Raw genomic sequence first — 14,516 nt, forward strand, 5'->3', positions numbered from 1 at the left:
CCCGGCACCCCAGATGGATGCTGGAGGGGCTGTACGGACAGTGGTTCATTCTTACACATATGGTGGGCTTGCCCCAAAATCTATAAAATATGGGGTGAACTCATCACTTTGCTTTCGCGCCTATTTGACACCTCCATCTCCCCTGATCCCCAATACTTCTTGCTCCCCATGTCCCTTCCCACCCTCAATAGACACCAAAACAAACTATTCCGACATATAGTTTCGGCAATGACTTGCCAAATTGCCACAGACTGGAAGAACCCGACCCCCTCACCAATGCCGGTGATAATTTCCCGGATATGGTATGTCCACAAAATGGAATACATGACCGCAGTCATTCGTAACACTTCGAAGCGATTTGATAAAGTATGGTCCCCGTGGCTAATCCTGCAACAGGCTCCGTCTCCATTTATAACCTGACACGGCATGCCAAGGCCCTATTCACCTCCTGCCCCCGAAGGCTACCCCTCCACCCCATCACCCTTTCTCTACTCCCCCCCCCCTCTTCTCTTCAACCGGAGGTGCCCAGCCTCCTATGCTTTCCTGTTCCCTCCTGCTCGCTATCTGAGCACTTTCCTCCTCTCATCTCTTCTGCTCACTCTCTATGACGGAAGGCCACTCCGTTGCCGAGAGTTCCCCATCTCTTATGCTCTGACTTGAATCTCTAAACATGGGAAAACACAAAAACAAAAATCGGATCTACTCTGTTGTTGTAACAATTCACCCTAATTATGTCTGTTCTTTAAGCACCCAAGATGTTCGGGTGTTCTGTTATGTTATCATTGTACTTATTTTACGATCCATCCAATAAAATGTGTTTAAAAAAAAACAAAAAAAAACAAATAGAAATTAGTTCAATTTGAACGTACCACACTCACTTTCTTGGAGTGCGGGTATCCTCACATAACGGTTTCTTTAAAATGGATATGAATACAGCCGTTTCTTCCCAAAAAAGTTTGTTTATTGTCTCAAAATTAAAAATTACATAAAAAATTTCTCCTTATATATTTCCATCACAAGGTATATACACAGAGGGTGGGTCAGATGAAATGAGACTAACATAGGTGAATTCCGGACTAACACCTAGGTAACACCCATGTACTATACCTTTACACTTTGGATGGTAATAGGAGGACGCAGTAAAAACACGGATAAATCACTGTCTGGAAGCACCGCACCAACGCCGTTTCGACCCAAAGGTCTTTTTCAAGGGGAGAGAAGCAGCCCTACTCTCTGAAGCTAGGTCCTGCTTCTTAGGCTACTGGACACCATTAGCTCCAGAGGGATCGTACACAGGATCTCACCGTCATCGTCCGATCCCAGAGCCGCGCCGCCGTCCCCCTCGCAGAGCCGGAAGACAGAAGCCGGGTGAGTATGAGAAGCAAGAAAACTTCGAAATCGGCGGCAGAAGACTCCGTTCTTCACTGAGGTAACGCACAGCACTGCAGTTGTGCGCCATTGCTCCCACACACCTCACATAGGGGGTTGATCGTAGCAGCATTTTTTCTCTATCGTCCTAGTGGATGCTGGGGTTCCTGAAAGGACCATGGGGAAATAGCGGCTCCGCAGGAGACAGGGCACAAAAAGTAAAGCTTTACGATCAGGTGGTGTGTACTGGCTCCTCCCCCTATGACCCTCCTCCAAGCCTCAGTTAGATTTTTGTGCCCGGCCGAGAAGGGTGCAATCTAGGTGGCTCTCCTAAAGAGCTGCTTAGAAAAGTTTAGCTTAGGTTTTTTATTTTACAGTGAGTCCTGCTGGCAACAGGATCACTGCAACGAGGGACTTAGGGGAGAAGAAGTGAACTCACCTGCGTGCAGGATGGATTGGCTTCTTTGGCTACTGGACGTTAGCTCCAGAGGGACGATCACAGGTACAGCCTGGATGGTCACCGGAGCCTCGCCGCCGGCCCCCTTGCAGATGCTGAAAGAAGAAGAAGGTCCAGAATCGGCGGCAGAAGACTCCTCAGTCTTCTTAAGGTAGCGCACAGCACTGCAGCTGTGCGCCATTTCCTCTCAGCACACTTCACACGGCAGTCACTGAGGGTGCAGGGCGCTGGGGGGGGGCGCCCTGGGAGGCAATGAAAACCTATTTCTTGGCAAAAAATACCTCACATATAGCCTCCGGGGGCTATATGGAGATATTTAACCCCTGCCAGAATCAGTCAAAGAGCGGGAGACGAGCCCGCCGAAAAAGGGGCGGGCCTATCTCCTCAGCACACAGCGCCATTTTCCTCACACAGCTCCACTGGTCAGGAAGGCTCCCAGGCTCTCCCCTGCACTGCACTACAGAAACAGGGTAAAACAAGAGAGGGGGGGCAAAATTGTGGCAAATTTATATATATTAAAGCAGCTATACAGGGAGCACTTATTATAAGGCTATCCCTGTCATATATAGCGCTTTTGGTGTGTGCTGGCAAACTCTCCCTCTGTCTCCCCAAAGGGCTAGTGGGGTCCTGTCTTCTTTAAGAGCATTCCCTGTGTGTCTGCTGTGTGTCGGTACGTGTGTGTCGACATGTATGAGGAGGATATTGGTGTGGAGGCGGAGCAATTGCCAAATATGGGGATGTCACCCCCTAGGGAGTCGACACCAGAATGGATGGCTTTATTTATGGAATTACGGGATAGTGTCAACACGCTGAAGCAGTCGTTTGACGACATGAGACGGCCGGACAATCAATCATCACCTGTCCAGGCGCCTCAAACACCGTCAGGGGCTGTAAAACGCCCGTTACCTCAGTCGGTCGACACGGACCCAGACACAGGCACTGATTCCAGTGGCGACGGTGACGAATCAACCGTATTTTCCAGTAGGGCCACACGTTATATGATTTTGGCAATGAAGGAGGCGTTACATATAGCTGATACTACAGGTACCACAAAACAGGGTATTATGTGGGGTGTGAAAAAACTACCTATAGTTTTTCCTGAATCAGATGAATTAAATGAGGTGTGTGATGAAGCGTGGGTTGCCCCCGATAAAAAACTGCTAATTTCAAAGAAGTTATTGGCTTTATACCCTTTCCCGCCAGAGGTTAGGGCGCGCTGGGAAACACCTCCTAGGGTGGACAAGGCGCTCACACGCTTATCAAAACAAGTGGCGTTACCCTCTCCTGAGACGGCCGCACTTAAAGATCCAGCAGATAGGAGGATGGAAAATATCCAAAAAAGTATATACACACATACAGGTGTTATACTACGACCAACTATAGCAACAGCCTGGATGTGCAGTGCTGGGGTAGCTTGGTCAGAGTCCCTGATTGAAAATATTGATACCCTGGATAGGGACAATGTTTTACTGTCTTTAGAGCAAATAAAAGATGCATTTCTTTATATGCGTGATGCACAGAGGGATATTTGCACACTGGCATCACGGGTAAGTGCTATGTCCATTTCGGCCAGAAGAAGTTTATGGACGAGACAGTGGTCAGGTGATGCGGACTCAAAACGGCATATGGAAGTTTTGCCGTATAAAGGGGAGGAGTTATTTGGTGTTGGTCTATCGGATTTGGTGGCCACGGCTACAGCCGGGAAATCCACCTTTTTACCTCAAGTCACTCCCCAACAGAAAAAGACACCGTCTTTTCAACCGCAGCCCTTTCGTTCCTTTAAAAACAAGAGAGCAAAGGGATATTCATATCTGCCACGAGGCAGAGGAAAGGGGAAGAGACTGCAACAGGCAGCTCCTTCCCAGGAACAGAAGCCCTCCCCCGCTTCTACAAAAGCCTCAGCATGACGCTGGGGCTTCGCAAGCGGACTCGGGGGCGGTGGGGGGTCGTCTCAAAAATTTCAGCGCGCAGTGGGCTCACTCGCAGGTAGATCCCTGGATCCTGCAGATAATATCTCAGGGTTACAGGTTGGAACTAGAGACCGATCCACCTCGCCGTTTCCTGAAGTCTGCTTTACCAACGTCCCCCTCCGACAGGGTGACGGTCTTGGAAGCCATTCACAAGCTATACTCTCAGCAGGTGATAGTCAAGGTACCTCTTTTACAACAAGGAAAGGGGTATTATTCCACTCTATTTGTGGTACCGAAGCCGGATGGCTCGGTAAGACCTATTCTAAATCTGAAATCCTTGAACCTGTACATAAAAAAGTTCAAGTTCAAGATGGAGTCACTCAGAGCAGTGATAGCGAACCTGGAAGAAGGGGACTTTATGGTATCCTTGGACATCAAGGATGCGTATCTCCACGTTCCAATTTACCCCTCACACCAGGGGTACCTCAGGTTCGTCGTACAGAACTGTCACTATCAGTTTCAGACGCTGCCGTTTGGATTGTCCACGGCACCTCGGGTTTTTACCAAGGTAATGGCCGAGATGATGATTCTTCTTCGAAGAAAAGGCGTATTAATTATCCCATACTTGGACGATCTCCTAATAAGGGCAAGGTCCAGAGAACAGCTAGAGATGGGATTAGCACTGTCTCAAGAAGTGCTAAAGCAGCACGGGTGGATTCTGAATATTCCAAAATCCCAGTTAATTCCGACAACACGTCTGCTGTTCCTAGGGATGATTCTGGACACGGTTCAGAAAAAGGTTTTTCTCCCGGAGGAAAAAGCCAAGGAGTTATCCGAACTTGTCAGGAACCTCCTAAAACCAGGAAAGGTGTCTGTGCATCAATGCACAAGAGTCCTGGGAAAAATGGTGGCTTCTTACGAAGCAATTCCATTCGGCAGATTCTACGCAAGAGTTTTCCAGAGGGATCTGCTGGACAAATGGTCAGGGTCGCATCTTCAGATGCACCAGCGGATAACCCTGTCTCCAAGGACAAGGGTATCTCTTCTGTGGTGGTTGCAGAGTGCTCATCTATTGGAGGGCCGCAGATTCGGCATACAGGATTGGATCCTGGTGACCACGGACGCCAGCCTGAGAGGCTGGGGAGCAGTCACACAAGGAAGAAACTTCCAGGGCGTGTGGTCGAGCTTGGAAACGTCTCTTCACATAAACATTCTGGAACTAAGAGCAATCTACAATGCTCTAAGTCAGGCAGAACCTCTGCTTCACGGAAAACCGGTGTTGATCCAGTCGGACAACATCACGGCAGTCGCCCATGTAAACAGACAGGGCGGCACAAGAAGCAGGAGTGCAATGGCAGAAGCTGCAAGGATGCTTCGCTGGGCAGAGAATCATGTGATAGCACTGTCAGCAGTGTTCATCCCGGGAGTGGACAACTGGGAAGCAGATTTCCTCAGCAGACACGACCTTCACCCGGGAGAGTGGGGACTTCATCCAGAAGTTTTCCACATGCTTGTAACCCGTTGGGAAAGACCAATGGTGGACATGATGGCGTCTCGCCTCAACAAAAAACTGGACAGGTATTGCGCCAGGTCAAGAGATCCGCAGGCAATAGCTGTGGACGCGCTGGTAACGCCTTGGGTGTACCAGTCGGTGTATGTGTTTCCTCCTCTGCCTCTCATACCAAAAGTATTGAGAATTATACGGCAAAGAGGCGTAAGAACGATACTAGTGGTTCCGGATTGGCCCAGAAGGACTTGGTACCCGGAACTTCAAGAGATGATCACGGAGGATCCGTGGCCTCTACCTCTGAGAAGGGACTTGCTTCAGCAGGGTCCCTGTCTGTTTCAAGACTTACCGCGGCTGCGTTTGACGGCATGGCGGTTGAACGCCGGATCCTAAAGGAAAAAGGCATGCCGGAAGAAGTCATTCCTACCTTGATTAAAGCAAGGAAGGAAGTAACCGCGCAACATTATCACCGCATTTGGCGAAAATATGTTGCGTGGTGCGAGGATCCGAGTGCTCCGACGGAGGAATTTCAACTGGGTCGATTCCTACATTTCCTGCAATCAGGATTGTCTATGGGTCTCAAATTGGGATCTATTAAGGTTCAAATTTCGGCCCTGTCGATTTTCTTCCAGAAAGAATTGGCTTCAGTTCCTGAAGTCCAGACTTTTGTTAAGGGAGTTCTGCATATACAGCCCCCTGTGGTGCCTCCAGTGGCACCGTGGGATCTCAATGTTGTTTTGGACTTTCTCAAATCTCATTGGTTTGAACCACTAAAAAATGTGGATTTGAAATATCTCACATGGAAAGTGACCATGCTATTAGCCCTGGCTTCGGCCAGGAGAGTGTCAGAACTGGCAGCTTTATCTTACAAAAGCCCATATCTGATTTTCCATTCGGACAGGGCAGAACTGCGGACTCGTCCGCATTTTCTCCCTAAGGTGGTGTCAGCATTTCATCTGAACCAGCCTATTGTAGTGCCTGCGGCTACAAGCGACTTGGAGGATTCCAAGTTGTTGGACGTTGTCAGAGCTTTAAAAATATACATTTCAAGAACAGCTGGAGTCAGGAAATCTGATTCACTGTTTATACTATATGCTCCCAACAAGTTGGGCGCTCCTGCGTCTAAGCAGACTATTGCTCGCTGGATTTGTAGTACGATTCAGCTTGCACATTCTGTGGCAGGCCTGCCACAGCCAAAATCTGTGAAAGCCCACTCCACAAGGAAGGTGGGTTCTTCTTGGGCGGCTGCCCGAGGGGTCTCGGCATTACAACTCTGCCGAGCGGCTACGTGGTCGGGGGAGAACACGTTTGTAAAATTCTACAAATTTGATACCCTGGCTAAGGAGGACCTGGAGTTCTCTCATTCGGTGCTGCAGAGTCATCCGCACTCTCCCGCCCGTTTGGGAGCTTTGGTATAATCCCCATGGTCCTTTCAGGAACCCCAGCATCCACTAGGACGATAGAGAAAATAAGAATTTACTTACCGATAATTCTATTTCTCGGAGTCCGTAGTGGATGCTGGGCGCCCATCCCAAGTGCGGATTTTCTGCAATAATTGTACATAGTTATTGTTACCTAAATCGGGTTATTGTTGTAAGGAGCCATCTTTCTGAGGCTCCTCTGTTATCATACTGTTAACTGGGTTTAGATCACAGGTTGTACGGTGTGATTGGTGTGGCTGGTATGAGTCTTACCCGGGATTCATAAATCCTTCCTTATTGTGTACGCTCGTCCGGGCACAGTATCCTAACTGAGGCTTGGAGGAGGGTCATAGGGGGAGGAGCCAGTACACACCACCTGATCGTAAAGCTTTACTTTTTGTGCCCTGTCTCCTGCGGAGCCGCTATTTCCCCATGGTCCTTTCAGGAACCCCAGCATCCACTACGGACTCCGAGAAATAGAATTATCGGTAAGTAAATTCTTATTTTATAGCAGTTGGGCAAAACCATCTGCACTGCAGGGGAGGCAGATATAACATGTGCAGAGACAGTTAGATTTGGGTGGGTTATATTGTTTCTGTGCAGGGTAAATACTGGCTGCTTTATTTTTACACTGCAATTAGATTGCAGATTGAACACACCACACCCAAATCTAACTCTCTCTGAACATGTTACATCTGCCTCCCCTGCAGTGCACATGGTTTTGCCGAATTGCTAACAAAAATCCTGCTGCGATCAACTTGGAATTACCACCATACTCCGGTCACTGTAAGGGTGTTGGGCGTAGGGGGGCGCCCTGGGCAGCATATGGACCTCTTTTGGCAAAAGTACACATATATACAGTTGGGCACTGTATATATGTGTGAGCCCCCGCCAAGAAAATGCATATTTAAGCGGGACAGAAGCCCGTCGTTGAGGGGGCGGGGCTTCTCCCTCAGCATTCACCAGCGCCATTTTTTCTCCACAGCTCCACTGAAAAGAAGCTCCCCAGGCTCTCCCCTGCAGATCACGGTAGAAAAGGGTAAAAAGAGAGAGGGGGGGGGGGGGGGGGGGGCACATAAATTAGGCGCAAAAACACAATGGCCCTCATTCTGAGTTGATCGCAGCAGCAAGAAAGTTAGCAATTGGGCAAAACCATGAGCACTGCAGGAGGGGTAGATATAACATGTGCAGAGAGAGTTAGATTTGGGTGGGGTGTGTTCAATCTGCAATCTAATTTGCAGTGTAAAAATAAAGCAGCCAGTATTTACCCTGCACAGAAACAAAACAACCCACCCAAATCTAACTCTCTCTGCACATGTTATATCTGCCTCCCCTGCAGTGCACATGGTTTTGCCCAATTGCTATCAAAAATCCTGCTGCGATCAACTTGGAATTACCCCCAATATACAGCAGCTACTGGGTTAACATTAAGTTACTGTGTTATTCCTGGGTTATAGCGCTGGGGTGTGTGCTGGCATACTCTCTCTCTGTCTCTCCAAAGGGCCTGGTGGGGGAACTGTCGACATGTCTGATGAGGAAGGCTATGTGGAAGCAGAGTGGGAGCAAATGAAAGTGGTGTCTCCGCCGACGGCGCCGACACCTGGATGGATATGTGGAAGGTTGATAATGTTAATTCCTTACATAAAAGTTAGAAAAAGCTGAAACCTTGGAAAAAGCGGCCCACGGTGGGTCATTATGTACCTCCATTGTCACAGTCCCACTGGGGGGCTGCTTTACCTGAAGTTCAGACGTTTGTAAAGGGAGTGCTGCATATTCAGCCCCTTTTGTGCCTCCAGTGGCACCTTGGGATCTTAACGTGGTGTTGAGTTCCCTGAAATCACACTGGTTTGAACCACTCAAAACGGTGGAAGTAAAATATCTCACGTGGAAGGTGGTCATGCTACTAGCCTTGGCTTCGGCTAGGCGTGTGTCAGAATTGGCGGCTTTGTCACATAAAAGCCCTTATCTGGTTTTCCATGCGGATAGAGCAGAATTGCGGACCCGCCCACAATTTCTGCCGAAAGTGGTTTCATCTTTTCATATAAACCAACCTATTGTGGTGCCTGTGGCAACTTCTGACTTGGAGGATTCCGAGTCACTGGAGGTGGTGGGGGCTTTGATGGTTTATGTAGCCAGAACGGCTAAGGTCAGGAAAACAGAATCTTTGTTTATCATGTATGCTTCCAACAAGCTTGGCGCTCCTGCTTCTAAGCAGACTATTGCTCGCTGGATCTGTAACACGTTGCCGTTACCAAATTTGGTAAAGGCCCATTCCACTAGGAAGGTGGGCTCTTCTTGGGCGACTGCCCGAGGCGTCTCGGCATTACAGCTTTGCCGAGCGGCAACTTGGTCGGGTTCAAACACCTTTGCAAAATTCTACAAGTTTGATACCCTGGCTGATGAGGACCTCATGTTTGCTCAATCGGTGCTGCAGAGTCATCCGCACTCTCCCGCCCGTTTTGGAGCTTTGGTATAATCCTGATGGTCCTTACGGAGTCCCCAGCATCCTCTAGGACGTAAGAGAAAATAAGATTTTAAACCTACCGGTAAATCTTTTTCTCCTAGTCCGTAGAAGATGCTGGGCGCCCGTCCCAGTGCGGACAAATTCTGCAAGGCTTGTATATAGTTGTTACTTACATAAGGGTTATGTTATAGTTGAGATCAGTCTTTAGCTGATACTATTTTGTTCATACTGTTAACTGGTTGTGTATATTCCAGGATATGCGGTGTGGATCGTGTGGGCTGGTATGAATCTTGCCCTTAGATTAACAAAATCCTTTCCTCGTATTGTCCATTTCCTCTGGGCACAGTTTCTCTAACTGAGGTCTGGAGGAGGGGCATAGAGGGAGGAACCAGTGCACACCCATTTCAAAAGTTCTTTATAGTGCCCATGTCTCCTGCGGAGCCCATCTGTACCCCATGGTCCTTACAGAGTCCCCAGCATCCTCTACGGACTAGGAGAAAAATATTTACCGGTAGGTTTAAAAACTTATTTTCATCACATGTTGTTTTCAGCCTATCCGCTGCAGTCTGGACTCTGTGTAATTATCCAGCCAATCCCTGCTCACCAGCTGGTATAAATATCCTGCTCCAGGGCTGGATAATCGTCAGTCCTGCTCCAGGGCTGGATAATCGTCAGTGCTTTGGTTGTCAATCCTGCATACATGTCTCCTATTTGTTGAATTTACAGCTTGACTTTCCATTTATTCCAGCTCCTGTGACTCAGTTCTACAAGAGACCTGCACCAATTACCATCGTGACTCCTGCAGTGTTCCAGCTCTGCTTCCTGGCTTTCTACTGCGGTCCTGGCATCGGCTTCCAGCGTTGGTTCTAGTCTGCCTCCAGCTTCCAGCTGTGTCCTGGTATCGTTATTTCTTCCATTATCTACGGCATCGCTCACTAGCTTCTATGGTAAAGTGTCACTGGCTTCCAGCGTGTCACTTACATCAGGCTCCAGGAGGTGTTTGTTAAGCTCATATGGATGCCATACAAAAGAAAATATAATATAATATATAGTGACGTACAGTTTTAATCATCCATCAAACAAAGTACAATACAGTAACAATAGACATTGATTAAAAACATCCCATATTTGGCATAAAAAATAGCAGCAATAGTTTGAATGGCTCAATGGCATGGACTGAATTGAGAGAAGCAATGGAAAATTACCAGAGTAATTGAACTACAAAAGCAGTTCAAAAACAGCTTGCGGGTTTTGGTGGAACAGGGGAACCCGGAAATCCCCTATACCTCGCTGCACTGCACTGGTCAGTCCTCCGGCACTCCTCAGCTCACAGTCCTGTATCCACCAACGAGTACTCTTCTTCTAAGTGGCGTCACGTCACTTCCGGTGAAAGAGGCTACAGGTCGCTCAGCAATGTCATGAATGTGAAATCTTTCTATATGTAAAAAAAAAGTTTACTTTTGTAATAAGTAGTTATACTGAGAAGGAATGGTGGGGTTGGATGGAGGGTGTCGCCTGGACAGGGCAGAACAGGGAAAACTGAGGTGACCCAGCATATAGTGAGATAGATACAGGTTGAGTATCCCATATCCAAATATTCCGAAATACGGAATATTCCGAAATACAGACTTTTTCGAGTGAGACTGAGATAGTGAAACCTTTGTTTTTTGATGGCTCAATGTACACAAACTTTGTTTAATACACAAAGTTAGTAAAAATATTGTATTAAATGACCTTCAGGCTGTGTATATAAGGTGTATATGAAACATAAATGAATTGTGTGAATGTACACACACTTTGTTTAATGTACAAAGTTATAAAAAATATTGGCTAAAATGACATTCAGGCTGCGTATAATATATATAAGGTGTATATGTAACATAAATGCATTCTGTGCTTGGACTTAGGTCCCATCACCATGATATCTCATTATGGTATGCAATTATTCCAAAATACGGAAAAATCCCATATCCAAAATACCTCTGGTGCCAAGCATTTTGGATAAGGGATACTCAACCTGTAGATAGATAGATAGATAGATAGATAGATAGATAGATAGATAGATAGATAGATTCAAACCCAAATTGCTAATATCCAATACATAGCTACAGTATAATGTATTAGGGGCTCCTGACTGGGGAATGGCATACAACACACGGAGACGCACCATCTTATGGACATGTTATAGGAGTGTCACTGCAGTTGTAGCGAAATCAGATGATTAATCGCTGACATTGGAGGCAGTAGTCTGTCAGAGATCTGCACATAGCATGGGGTAAGGTGCAGGTTTTGACGTTTGTGTTTTAAGATCAGCATAAAGTCGCACACACTACAGCGGCAAAAGATGCACACACAGTTGTGCCTGAGTTTGACTCGGAATCAGGCCCGATTTTTGGGCTATTATATATGTTTTAATGGGGTCGGTATCAGGATCCCGATGGTTGGCAAGCTGGCTGTCAAAATACCGACATAGGCATCCAGATGTTGAAAATACCAACATGAACTATTTAACTAAGCTAACCCCCTAACCCACCATTCCCGTACCCTAAACCTAAACACCCCACCACTACCGCAGCCTAACCCTAACCATCCCCGGGGGTGCCTGACCCTCAAATCCCCCCCCCCCTCGCAGACTAAACCTAACTACCCACCTCCCCTCCCGAACACCCCACCCCCACCGCTGCTTATCTCTGGTGGTCTCTGTAATCATTGTACGGGATTCCGACGCCGGGTAGTGTGATCAATGTCGGGATCCCGGCTCCAGCACTCTGAGTAATCTCGGGATTCTAGCATCTGTATTTCGAATGCCGGGATTCCGACCACAGGGATCCTGACCAGATCCAGTTTTAATGGTGCTAAAATGTATAATGCAAAATGAGAGGACTATCTGTATATTATATTCTGGTGATACACACACAAACTATTTTTGGGGGGACAGGGAACGGGCTTTGGTTTTTATTGAAGTGGACTGGCAATACACAAATACGGGCCCACAAACAGTATATAAAACACTACAGGCAGCACACTCGGTTTGCTCCCTCCCCCAATCAGTGTTTACTATAAACAAATGTTTTCTTTATCCAGCCTTTACATGAACTGTGGGGTTCTAAGGTCTCAGCAGCCATACGCTGGCAGTGGCTAGAGATGGGGTGATAGATATTGGCCGCAGTCACAGGCACGCAGTGATTGGCTGTACATAGAGCGCATCTCCCGAGACCCTCGTTTTATAAAAGCGAGTTCTTGATCCTAATTTCTGTGTAAAATACATGCTTATATAAATACATATACAGTGTGTATATATATATGAATTGTTATTTAAAGCATGATGCACTCCTTCTGCAGTCTCATCAGTAAGGGTGCTCTACCTGTAATGTCACCGCATCAAACGGTGAACACATGCAGACGGTTTTCCACTAACAGGGCATAAATGATATAACCACTTTTCAATTTTATATCACCTTGAGAAATCGACGAACAGTTTTGGGAAAACAGTGGACTTCATATTTATACCACTGAGCTAGTCTTCATTCTTAAGACACATTGGCACTGCCAGAAAAATACAAATAAAAATACTGGCCCCTACAGGTAAAATAAAACACACTGGACCCCAAAGGGGCGGAAAAAAAATTAATGGCTTCAGTAGGAAAAACACATTGGTCCCACACTCCCACCCCTCGCGGCCTGCGCTGTATCACACTCACTCCACCCTGCACTCTATAACACTCACACACTCCTGCCCCCTGCACTCTATTACACTCACACACTCCCGCCCCCAGCGCTGTATCACACTCACACACTCCCTGCCCCCTGCACTCTATTACACTCACACACTCCCGCCCCCAGCGCTGTATCACACTCACACACTCCCTGCCCCCTGCACTCTATTACAATCACACAGTCCCGCCCCCACGCTGTATCACACTCACACACTCCCTCCCACCTGCACTCTATAACACTCACACACTCCCGCCCCCTGCACTCCATTACACTCACACACTCCCGCCAACAGCGCTGTATCACACTCACACACTCCCTCCCCCTGCACTCTATTACACTCACACACTCCCGCCCCCTGCACTCCATTACACTCACACACTCCCGCCACCAGCGCTGTATCACACTCACACACTCCCTGCCCCCTGCACTCTATTACACTCACACACTCCCGCCCCCAGCGCTGTATCACACTCACACACTCCCTGCCCCCTATTACAATCACACACTCCCGCCCCCGACGCTTTATCACACTCACACACTCCCGCCCCTACACTCTATTACACTCATACACTCATAGAAACATAGAATTTGACGGCAGATAAGAACCACTTGGCCCATCTAGTCTTCCCCTTAAACTCCTGCCCCTGCACTCTATTACACTCATACACTCCCACCCCCCAACGCTGTATCACATTCCCACCCCCGCACTCTAATACAGCCTCACACTCCCACCCCTGCACTCTATTACACTCACACTCCCGCCCCCCATGCTGTATCACAATCCCACCCCCGCACTCTATTACACTCACACACTCCCACCCCTGCACTCTATTACACTCAAACTCCCGCCCCTGCATTCTATTACACTCACACACTCCCGCACCTTGCACTCTATTACACTCACACACTCCCGCCCCCTGTGCTGTATAACACTCACATACTCCCGCTCCCCGCACTCTATTACAGTCACTCACTCCCGCCCCCTCGCTGTATCACTCACACACTCCCTGCTCCCACACTTTATTACACTCACACACTCTTACCCTTGCGCTATATTACACTTACACACTCCCTGCACCTGCACTCTCTCACCCTTGCTATATTAAATCCTACTCCCTGCAGAACCTCACATACAAGACACACACACATACAGAAGTTCACATTCACAGAAGCTCACACACACACACACAATTCCCCCCCACTCACTCTTACCTTACACACTACAGCAGAGTGTACTCTCACTGGCTGCCCTGCATGTGCATCAGCTTCAACTTTCCCTCTCACAGCACAGCAGCAGCCATGTGAGCAGCAGGCAGCCTGAGACAGTCCTGTGTAGCTCCACCCCCTGGACTCCGTGTAGCCACGCCCCCTGTCGAGTTTCCAGATCCTCTGCAGAAGTGTGGCTGTGTACTGCTGGCGTTTTGAGCCGTTCGGCCAGCAGTAGCAGACGCAGTCAGTCCAACTACTACAACTATCAATAATACATCTACGCGCAGGTGGGAGCGGTGCTTCAGACTGTCACTTGCAAGCTGCTGTAGCAGGGAAAAAAAATTCCTTGCTGCAGCAGCACAGCAGATGCTGTGGGCCTATTGTGATGGGGAGGCCTGGAGCTGCAGCTCCATCCGCCCCATTGTTAATCCGGCCCTGGTTCTACATAGCCACAGTCTCAAAT

The 14,516-nt window shown here is 48.1% G+C and overlaps 1 protein-coding gene and 1 long non-coding RNA gene across 2 annotated transcripts in view; one reads left to right on the forward strand and one right to left on the reverse strand.

The window, feature by feature from the left end:
* Window positions 1–14,516, reverse strand: part of LOC134936175 (oocyte zinc finger protein XlCOF7.1-like) — a 216,182-nt gene that overhangs the window by 76,936 nt on the left and 124,730 nt on the right. The window lies entirely within an intron of this gene.
* The window catches only part of LOC134936176 (uncharacterized), an 83,775-nt gene that overhangs the window by 16,143 nt on the left and 53,116 nt on the right, over window positions 1–14,516 (forward strand). The window contains exon 2 of the long non-coding RNA XR_010180472.1: window positions 9,876–10,529. This is a non-coding gene — a long non-coding RNA (uncharacterized LOC134936176). The remainder of the gene's footprint in view (window positions 1–9,875; window positions 10,530–14,516) is intronic.

Source organism: Pseudophryne corroboree, chromosome 6, assembly GCF_028390025.1.
Source record: "Pseudophryne corroboree isolate aPseCor3 chromosome 6, aPseCor3.hap2, whole genome shotgun sequence".
In the NCBI taxonomy this organism is placed as follows: Eukaryota; Metazoa; Chordata; class Amphibia; order Anura; family Myobatrachidae; genus Pseudophryne; species Pseudophryne corroboree.